The sequence below is a fragment of the Neopelma chrysocephalum genome, unplaced genomic scaffold (assembly GCF_003984885.1).
Source record: "Neopelma chrysocephalum unplaced genomic scaffold, ASM398488v2 Primary Assembly neopelma1_170, whole genome shotgun sequence".
Taxonomy (NCBI): Eukaryota; Metazoa; Chordata; class Aves; order Passeriformes; family Pipridae; genus Neopelma; species Neopelma chrysocephalum.
Window position 1 is genome coordinate 92,666 of NW_020897832.1, and position 11,306 is coordinate 103,971.

An 11,306-nucleotide genomic window follows, 5' to 3' on the forward strand; every position below is an offset into this window, starting at 1 on the left:
GTCAGGGGGTTGCAGAGCCGGAAGGTCCCCCCTGAGCCTCCTTTGCTCCAGTCTCAGCATCCTCACCTTTCTCTGGAGAGACAGGTACAAGTTTAGGTTTTGCTGTTTCCTGGTCCTTCCCCTGCCACAAAAGAGAAATGGAAACCTCCCCTGGGTGTTCTCAGCGTGTCAGAGAGTAGTGAGCAAAGCAGGTACTGCACTGAGCCACGGGGCCATGCAGCAAAACATCCCCAGCCTGCTTAGGAAAAGGTTTGAGTCTAAAATTCAGTTGCCTAAAAACAGAGCAGTTGATTTTTTGGGGGCTGACACCGTCACCCATTTTCTGCCATCGGTTTCCCTGTCCCTGTGAACGGTTTGGGAAGGAAACAATTCCACGGGAGGTGCTCAGATCACACTGGCAACAATCAGCACATGTTTTGAATGAATAAAATAAGGACATTCTTGCCAAGTAGTTTCACAAATGCTCAAATATGGTCAAACAAAGACTTAATCTGGGCTCAAAGACACGTATCTCAGCAGATGTGTGTAAACTAAATCAACTCCCCTGGGAACGGTACTTAGGAGTTATTCTTAGGCGTCGGAAGGACAAGGATGGTCCATCTGTGAATTTATTACACGAGATGAGAAGCATCATATGAAAGTCATTGCTGGCCTGGAGGACAGCGGGGCTGAATTTTCAGGAAGTTTAGAGGTCATGCCTAAAATCTCTGTTTAATTAAAACAGAATCCCTGGGAGTCTGAGCAGAAAATGCCGTGTGGAGCCTCTCTTTTGCTGAGGTGTGGCTGGTGAGTGGAACACAGGTAATTTCGCTGCTGGGTTCAGGGGAACCAGGATTTTGTGGACTGATTGGATCAATACAGAAGTTTTTACTGACTTTTTTGATATTTCTTCCTTTATCAGAATAAATATCTTGAAATGGCAGGAACAGAAATGTTTTAATAATTGATGATTTAAAATATTATGCGAGGATTCTGGTGCAAAGATACCACTCTGTGGTGCAGAACTGTCCAACGTTATAAGTGATTTCTCAATTTTTCCATGCAAGGTGTCAGATAGGAAAGTGAATCAAGAAAATACCCAGAACTGTAGCAGATATTTGAGTCTCTGTTTCACGTTGTAATAAGTGCTCAGTACTTGAGCATCATGGTTATGGCCCCCTCGAAATAACAGGAGCCCAGGGACTGGAAATCCTGGATGAACAGCAACCTCTGCCCCTTCTGGAAGACCAGACTTACCCACCATGGGGCAGGATATCACCTGCCATGCTAAGCAGTGCAGGGAAACACAGCACTCAGTGACTACAAGTGTCCTCATCCCTTTCCCCTGCCAAGGGAATTGTCTCGAGGTGTCCTGGGTGGGAGGGAATGTTCCAGGTGAGGGACCATCACTGCTGTCCATGGCTTTGCCTGTGGATGGGCAGTAACGTGGGTGGCTTTAATTCTGGGAGGTGGATTTGTCCTCCCTCCAGGCTGACAGAGAGACAGGGGTCTAATGGCCCAGGAACAGGATCTCTAGTGACAACTCTTTCCATAATGTGTTTAAAACTGTTTAGGTGCTGGAAATGCTCTTTGCATTCCTATTGACAACCTGCTCGTTGCATTTCCAGCGCAGGGGTGGAAGAACCCACCTGTTCTGCTGGTGAATTAGGGATCAAACCTCCTTTCCAGGAAGAACTTTTTCACTCAGGAAGAATTTTTTCACTGAAAGGGTGTTCAGGCCTTGGCAGGGGCTGCCCAGGGAGTTTTGGAGTGCCCAGCCCTGGAGGTGTCCCAGGAAGGCCTGGCCGTGGCACTCAGTGCTCTGGGCTGGGGGACAAGGTGGGGATGGGGCACAGGGGGGATCCATGGGCTTCCAACCTTAATGATTCATTGATTCCTTTTCTTTACACACTTTGCCTGGCTAGGGAGAACAGGAGTTTAGCTCAGGGTCCCTTCATGATTCTTACACCAGTGTCCTCAATAATCTGGCAGGAGAAAGAAGCAAAAGTCAGCAGCCCACTTGATCCTGCTGTAATTCTTCAGCACCAGAATAACTCTTAAACTGAGAAATGGGAAGGAGTAGGAGAAGCCAAGACTGTGGTAGCAGTTACTTTATATTGAAAGAAGTATTTTTACTTTGAAAAAGTATTTTCACTTTGAAAAAGTATTTTCAGATCACCGTCAAAGAAAGAACCTTCAAATTGTCCACAGAGTTTTACTCAGAGAGATCCTTGTGACTGGGGCAGACTTGAAGGAGGCTCTGATCTGTGTTGTGGGGTTTTTGTCTCCATTTAGGTAAAAGCAGTAATCAAGACTAATTACACCTTTCTCAGAGGCAGAGGCTCAGGAGTCAGCCCTGGCTGCAGCCAAGTTCAGCCCTGGTTCCCTCCCAGGAGATCTGGACCAGTTGCATATTGACTGATGCTCTTGGCCAAGCCCGGAGGCACTTGGAGCACACAGAGCTGGGCAGTGCCAGACCTGCCCCTGGGAGGCTTCTGTGCCTTCAGGTCTCACACTCTCTTATTACAATTCATTGCCAATTTCAGTACTGCTTTGAAACTCTCGTCGTTGAAGAAAATATTGTTTTCTGTCCAAGAGATTCCTGCCTGTCCCAGGGCCATCCTTGAGGGATGAGCAGGGAATGATGTTGGCAGCAGCCAGGGGGAGTTGACGGAGTGCGATCGCTGCCTCATCCCACAAATCCTTCTTGGGACACCGAAACTGCAGGATCAGGCCCTTCCCCTTCTTCTCCAGGGAGATGAGAAGGAGGTGTTGGTCTCCAGGGATTTCTGTGTCACCTTGTGCACACACCTGCTGGGAGGGGAGCTGGCCCCAGACTGTGGAGTTTGTGATCGCTGCATGTAGGATCACAGAGTCACAGAATGTGCTGAGTTGGAAGGGACCCACAAGGACCATCCAGTCCAAGCCCTGGCCCTGTGCAGGACTATCCCCAAGAGTCACCCCCTGTGCCCCAGAGGACCATCCAAACCCTCCTGGAGCTCTGGCAGCCTTGGGGCTGTGCCCACTGCCCTGGGGAGCCTGGGCAGTGCCCCCCACCCTCTGGGGGAAGAACCTTTCCCTGAGATCCACCCTGAGCCTGCCCTGACACAGCTCCAGCCCTTCCCTGGGTGCTGTCCCTGGTCCCCCCAGAGCAGAGCTCAGTCCCTGCCCCTCCTCTGCCCCTGCCCAGGCAGTTGGAACTGCAGGGAGGTCTCCCCTCAGTCTCCTCTGCTCCAGCTGAACACCCCAAGTGCCCTCAGTGTCCTCTCACGGCTTCAAATCAAGGCCCTTCCCAATCTCTTTGCCCTCCTTTGGACAGTCTCTAATGGCTCCATATCTCCCTTATATTGCGGTGCCCTGAACTGCCCCGATATTCCACGCCAGGCCAGGATGTGCTGGACGCCATCGGCCTGACCAACACTACTTTGCTGCCACAGAACGCCATAGATGATTTATTTTTAATAAAGGAGAGGTTTCAGGGTGGTCAGCCCGAGCTCTCCCGTGTGCAGTGGCCGCTTGCCGTGGTGCTTCCTGGGGCTCGTGGTGCTGGCGGAGCTGGGCCCAGCCCCAGGTCCAGGATGGAGCCCGTCACGGTGGAGGACCCAGGCATCCCGCAGTGCCAGTTTGGAGCCCCTCACAGCGGAGGCCCAGTGCCAGGATGGAGCCCCTCACAGCGGAGGCCTGGGTGGAGCACGGTGCCAGTTCAGAGCCCCTCACAGCAGAGGGCCCGGGCATCCCGCGGTGCCAGGATGGAGCCCCTCACGGTGGAGGGCTCGGACATCCTGTGGTGCCAGGACAGGGCCCCTCACAGCGGAGGGCCCGGGCATCCCGTGGTGCCAGTTCGGATCCCCTCACAGCAGAGGGCCCGGGCGGAGCGCGGTGCCAGGACGGAGCCCCTCACGGCAGAGGGCCTGGGCATCCCGCGGTGCCAGGATGGGGCCTCTCACAGCGTAGGCCCGGGCAGAGCGCGGGGCCGGGCCTGGCTGCGGCGCGGGCGGGAGGCCGCGAGGCCTCTCCGCGCGTAAACAGCGGCAGCTGGTGACACAGCATGGAGCGCCGGGCCCAGCACCGCGGCAGATGCAGCTTCAGCTGTTATTGGGGACGGAGCGGCGGCCCCCGAGCCTGGGTCACACCAAGGACCCGCTTCCAGCGTGACAGGCCCGTGTCAAACTGCCAGTCTGCTGCTGAAGCGCTGCCACAGCTCCGGGGCGGCGCAGCCCCAGCCCGGGGTTCACAGGCCAGGGGACAAAGAGATCACGGCTGGCAAGGATTCTGCGTGTGCGCTGAGCTCTGCAGCTCCACTTTTGGAGTTTGAGACTTCGCTCAAAGCTCTTTTTCTTTTTTTTTTAAAAAAAAAGGACTGTTCCGCTGCAGTTGCTGCGTGCGAAGCGCGGCATCGTGTCGCCGCTCCGAGCTCTGAAACGGCAGCGAAGGAACCAGAGCAAACCAGCTCTCCACATCTCAGTACATCAGTTTATTAACAGCTTTTATTGTGGTCTGCAGGGTTACCAAAATGTTTTAGAGAGGGCTTTTAGTGTTCTGGAAAACCTGCCAGAATTTCAGGCAGCGAAGTGATGCCGATAATCAGTGACCCCCACTCAGTCCTGGGCTGCCTCTTACAGAGACACTTCACAGTGTTAAATTCCTTTCTCTCATCACCTGCAGAAGCCAAACTGAGCTAAAACTCTGTGATGTTTTCAGTGTAACACGGCAAAATTCAGATTTATGACATGGTATTTATCGTTTTGTGACGTGCAGTATATTGAGATTAACCACACTGATTTTTTAGTTGCTCACACTGCAAAATTAAACATTTTAGGAAAGTCTTAGAATTTTATAAGCAGTTTTTGACTTCATTGTAACACTTTCTCCTGTAGAAGTTAATCAAGAGGCTTTAAAACATCCCAGGAGAGTGGTTTTGACACTGCCCCAGAGGATAGTACATGGTTAGCACAGTCCTTAGGCACAAAAGGATACACCCACTCAATCCTAAAAAATTAAAATGTTTCTAAAAAATAAAGTATCTTTCTCCTCCTTTGTCAGGATAATCTTTAACTGAGTAAACAAACCCACAAAAGGAAAATAAAGAGAAATCCCAGGCAAGGCAACAAGAGAAAGGATTGTGATGGGCCAGCTTTAGGTCTGCAACTTAAAAGGCAATTTCTTTAGATCTCTTGCATTCAAGGGGCTGTGCTTGTATTTACTGAGGGATCAGTGGTGGGAATTGTGGATCAGTAGGAATTGAAGCCCGAAGCAGCATTGCTACCCTGCTGCTGCGGGTGTCTATAGAAACAGATGGAAAGAGAAAAAGGATAATAAAAGGGCAATATAGAACGATGTTCAAAGAGCAGCCAGTGCGAGATGTTCCTGTTCTGACCTCTGCTGAAAACACGGGATGGGGGAAGCCAGGGAAGCTTGTGCTGGGGCTGCCCAAGTGGGGTCTGGCCCAGGGATTGCTCCCTAATCCTGGGTGCACCAAGTGAAGCCCTGGAATCGCTCGTGTTTTGATGCCTAAAGAAAAGCTGTCTGATTTTTCAAGGTTTTAAATCCCCATTCCATTTTACCTCAGCACACCTGGGAATCAGGTCAGTGTTTGACATCACCAGCACGGTTCACTCCTCTTTAACTCCTGTGTTTTAAGCCAACAGTTCCACTGGAGTTGGGTTTAAGAGGATTACCCTCCTCTGTGGATCAGATCCCTGACCGCTGCTGTTTTCCTCCCCGATTGTCATCCAAGAAATGTGAGGGGTTTGTTCATAAAATGACCCAGCAGGATCGATGTTTAGAATTTGTGGGCATCCAGCCCTGGGGAACAGCCCAGCAAGGACATGGAGCTGCTGAAGAGAGTCCAGAGGAGGCCCCAAGAGGATCCCAGGGCTGGAGCAGCTCTGCTGGGAGGAAAGGCTGGGAGAGCTGGGATTGTTCAGCCTGGAGAGGAGAAGCTTTGGGGGGAACTGGATGTGGCCTTGCAGGGCCTGAAGGAGCTCCAGGAAAGATGGAGAGAGACTATTTCCAAGGGCTGGAGGGACAGGACAAGGGGGAATGGCTTCAAACTGCCAGAGGGCAGGATTAGATGGGATATTGGGAAGGAATTCCTGGCTGGGAGGGTGGGGAGGCCCTGGCCCAGGTTGCCCAGAGAAGCTGTGGCTGCCCCTGGATCCCTGGAAGTGTCCAAGGCCAGGTTGGACGGGGCTTGGAGCAACCTGGGCTGGTGGAAGGTGTCCCTGCCCATGGCAGGGGGTGGCACTGGATGGGCTTTATGGTTCCTCCCAACTCAAACCAGTCTGGGATTCCATGACTTTTCCACTGCAGAAAAAGACAAGTAAAACTGGTGAGAGCTCCCAAGCACCATTTCTAAACCCCTTCCAGTCTCACCCTGCTGCACTTCCACCCCGGGCTGGTGGCAAGAAGGGCTTGAGGAAGCCTTGGGAAAAGACCTGCTCTGCCAGAGAGGATTTTCCCTGCCTTGAGGCAGGGGCTGGAGACATGTGGGGCTTGAGACAGAGGGTTTAATTTAGATTGGAAGTGTTCCAGAAGGTTTCTGGTCCAACCCCTGCCCTAAGCTCTGGGATCAGACCAGGCTGCTCAGGGCTTTGCTCAGGAAGGTCTTGAAAACCAAGGATGGACCCTGCACAATCTTAACCCAGGAAAAGATGCCCAAGGGCAGGAGGGGAGGAGCGATGGGGGATCTGGAGTGTCCTGAAGTCTGTGGCAGCACCTGGAAGCTGTAGGGAGCAGGAACTTGGGAAAAGGAGTCTGAAGGAGCAAGTTGTATTTCAGCCCATGGGAAGTCAATTCCTGAGAGAGCAATTGTCTCACCATTGCTTTAATATCTGGTTTGGGGGAGAATTCTCTTGTTTTCCAAGCTGCAGGGTCTCCATGGAGAATCGTGGAGCAGGAAAACCCTGAGCCCAGGCATGGGGAAGGAGGTGCTGGTGGAAAGAAATCGATCCTGGCGGGTGGAGGGGCATTGTGGGATAATAATGAGGGAGATGCAGACTAGAAATCACCCATTTTTCACAATACCTGTGTGTTCTTTAAAAAAATTAATCTCAGAGCACACTCACAGTGTTTCTGGAAATATCTTAGATATCTTACAAGGGGTACAGGAACACTTCTTTATGAGTGGTGACACTGATATGCTGTGCACAGAAAAAACTTGTGAATTTTGCCCTTCTTTTCTTTTTGACATTATTGCTTGTTGTACTTGATCTGGTTTTTTGAGGACTAATATAATTGATTTTTTTTGGTTTTTTAAAAGACCATTGCAATTTACTTTGTGCTCTTTTAAGACCACCACTCCTCAGGGCAGGGAACCGGTTTGCAACGTGCGGACAAGCTGCGTGTTTATGAGATCTGTGCAAACTGGGAATTGCCCACTTGTGCTGCCGGATGCTCGGAGATTAAAGGCCGGTACTTGCTCAGAACAAAACGCCCGACAGCAGCAGTTTATGTACAAACATCGATGTCAAAACCGCAGCGGGTCAATTTGTCCGCTCCCTCTCGCCGCCGGGTCCCCCCGGAGCATCTTTTCCTCCCGGCTCCGGCCCGTCTCCTCCTCGCAGGTGACGGGGCTCCTGCCGGGGGATTTGCGGCGCGGTTTAATGAGCTGCGCAGCTCCCCATATGTTGGAATGATGGGCCCCGCTGTCCCCTCTCTGTTGGCAATGAGGGTCGGGCGGTTCCTGACGAGGAGCCCGCGGGGGTGAGAGCGGAGCCGGCACCGATGGGAGCGCGGGGGGCTGCGGGAACCTTCGGGATGGGGCATCTTCGGGCTGGAACAGCTTCGGGCTGCGAACAAACACCTTCGGGCTGTCAACAAACACCTTCGGGCTGGAACATCCTCGGGCTGCGAACAAACATCTTTGGGCTGGAGCATCTTCGGGCTGGAACATCTTCGGGCTGCGAACAAACACCTTCGGGCTGGAACATCCTCGGGCTGCCAACAAACATCTTGGGGCTGGAGCATCCTCGGGCTGGAACATCTTCAGTCTGGAGCATCTTCGGGCTGCGGACAAACATCTTTGGGCTGCGAACAAACATCTTCGGGCTGGAACATCTTCGGGGTGCCAACAAACATCTTCGGGCTGGAACATCCTCGGGCTGCGAATAAACATCTTCGGGCTGCAAACAAACATCTTCGGGCCGCCAACAAACATCTGCGGCCCTGCTGGGCGGCTCTGGCGGGCCCTGCCCAGCGCCCGGCGCTGCTGTCGGGGGCTGTCCCCGCGCTGTCCCCGCGCTGTCCCCGCGCTGTCCCCGCGCTCGGGCCGTATGATGGCAATTAGGAGCAGTTAGTGCCCAGATGAGGCCCGGCAGTGGCAGGTGGTGGGCACGAGGCTCAATTAACCGGCACGCGGCGAATCCCCCGCTAATGAGGCCGGGGGAGGGGGGGGGGGGGAAGTGCGCGGTGCTGGAACGGGGCGGGGGGGACTGGGAGGGACAGGAGCGCTCAACAGGTACCGGCGGGGGACAGCCGGGGATGGAGGGATGGGTTTCACCCGAGAAAAGGGGGAGCAGCCTCTGCAGCTCAGCGGTGGTGGGATGGAGGGATGGGTTCAGCCGGGAAAAGAGGGAGCTGAGTGCTGGAGAGCTGGAGGGATAAGCCAGGAATCATTTCTGAGCTTAGTGTTTGCAGGTGTTTTTGGGTTTTTTTTCTGTTTGTATCTTCCTAGGGATAAACAAATACTATTCCTTGAATAAAGCAGGGGGAGGGAAAAGAGGGGAAATCTAGGTGGGATATACAGGAGGGATCCTTACCTCCAGGGCCTAGAGGGGATGGCTTCCACTGCCAGAGGGCAGGGAGAGATGGGATATTGGGAAGGAATTCCTGGCTGGGAGGGTGGGGAGGCCCTGGCCCAGGTTGCCCAGAGAAGCTGTGGCTGCCCCTGGATCCCTGGAAGTGTCCAAGGCTGGGTTGGACGGGGCTTGGAGCAACCTGGGCTGGTGGAAGGTGTCCCTGCCCATGGCAGGAGGTGGCACTGGATGAGTTTTAAGGTCCCTCCCAACCCAAACCAGTCTGGGATTCCATGAGTAATTCCACGGAACAACTTCAGGACATTTCATGTGGTGGCTTCTAAAAATCCTTGTACCCAGCATTAGGGTTGGACTCCATGACCTTAAAGGCCTTTCCCAACCCAAATCATTCTATTATTCCATGATTCCACGAAGAATTTAATGTCCCCTTCCTGTGAACTGGCTGACACCTTTTCCCTTCCCTGTGTTCCCCCTGCTAAGCTGGGAGAGCTGCAGCAACAATTACAGTGCAATGTAAACTTAAAGATCATCTCTCTGTGTTGCCAAAATACTGATATGAAAGGCAGTGGAGCTCAGAAAAAATCATTAATTTGCTTGGCTTTCAAATTAGATCGTTTTAGATGGGTGTAAAACAGGTGTTACAAACCCCCTTGGCTGTTTTATAAGGTAAATTCTATTATTTTTTGCCTTTCTCTGTTACCCAGCAGTCTGCAGTTAGAAAAGAGTCCCAGATAACCCCATGAAAGACTTTTAGTTTTAGCAGGACATAAATCAGCATATTTTTTTCAACTGAACCTAATTGTGGAAGCTGCCACTTCTAATTCAAGTCTCCAAATGCTGCCTCCTTTATTATTTTATTTTTATTTCCTTTCTTTAATTTACTTCAATTTTTTTTCAATTTTTATTCCACTGTTCCTTTTAAAATGCTTTGCAGCTGTGGGTGTTTTTACCCGTGTTGGGTACAGTGTCTAAAATTCTGCAATACAGAATTTTCTGCCAAAATTTGGTTTTCCCCGGAATATTTTTTCAAAACAGAACGTATTTTTTTTGTTGTTTGAATGCCATGGGCATTTTTTACTGAGAGACAACAGTTAAAGCTTGAATGTGCCTGTGCCAAAGGCGGTTACTCTTTGCATGGAATGCCTTCAAATTATCTCAACACAAACCCAATATTTCCTCAGCACTTCAGAGGATTCTGCACTCTGGAGTATTTTTGGCTCAAAAGCCCTTAAGCCCTTTTGTTTGTGTGAGGGTTTCATAGCGATGGGACAAAGGAAAGGTGATGTGCTGATTTTCCAACCCACCTGTAGGACCTGTTGCAAAAAGAGATCATCAGAGGCTTTGCTTTTTTTTTCTGGAAAATGAAATTATATAGAATAGTTTTGAAATAAAAGCGCTGGTTCAAGACTCCATGGGGTTTAGACAATCCCAATATTAAGTAAAGACTTTGGCCCTAATTTTGGGAGAAAATGGTGCTCCTTTGTTGCCATGTCCTGATGCATTATAAATTATTATATAAATTGTAGAAACATATAAATATGTAAATTATATTATTTATACGAATTATTATGTAAAATATAAAATTTGTGAATATAAATTATTATAGAAATGTTATAAAACATATAAAATATATTATTATATCACATATATAAATTATGCTTGTAAATTATTTTAGAATTTCTATAAAACATTCTACAAACTATTATATAAATTATATAAACTATACATAGAGATAAAATAAACTATTTATAGTTTATATATATATATAAAATAAACTATTATATAAACTATATATAGATTACTAGATAAATTATTATAACTTAACTGGAGATAATGAATGCATTCCTCCCTCCACTTGCAGAGTTTTGATTTCTGTTCTTCCTCCAACACGTCCCGTCAGAGCAGGTGTTAAACTGAACAAACCCACATCCTGTTGGGTCAAGTATTAAACGGAGCAAAACCACATCCTGTTGGAACAAGTGTTAAACTGAGCAAGGCCACACAAAACTTAAGGAGAAAAGTGGGCATTTTGTTAAAATCCCCCTTTGGAGGGGAAATTGGACAGTTTTTACTGCGGAGTGAGAACATTTGGAAGGGTCACAGCACGTGAGAGGGAAGGAGAGGGAGGGAAAGGGAAAGGGAGAAATTTGTACCCCCAGTACAGTGGGGTGAGAAACCAGTGGTGGAAATCAGTGTGAAATCTCCTACTGGATAATAATCCCACAGACTGTAAGGGTGATAATCTTGCAGATGCTGCAAAGTGGTTTAAGAACCAGGTGCTCCTTGTGCACAAGCAATTGGAGATCTCGTGGCTGTGCTGGTGGTTTCCACCAGGTCCGAGCGAGGAGTCAGAAAGCTCGGAAGTTCTTTGGCAGAAAAGGGAAAAGCAGGAAGGGGAGGGGGCACAAATCACAGGGAAGAATTTGGATAAACAGCCGTGTGAAATAACCTCAGCAGGGGAGAACCCAGAAGCTCTTGAGGGGTATCGCGTTTAAGAGGAAGGTGATTCTCAGGGCTTGGTGTTATTTTTTTTCCTCGTGAGGTTTCCATTTTGCGGCATAAAAGTATTAA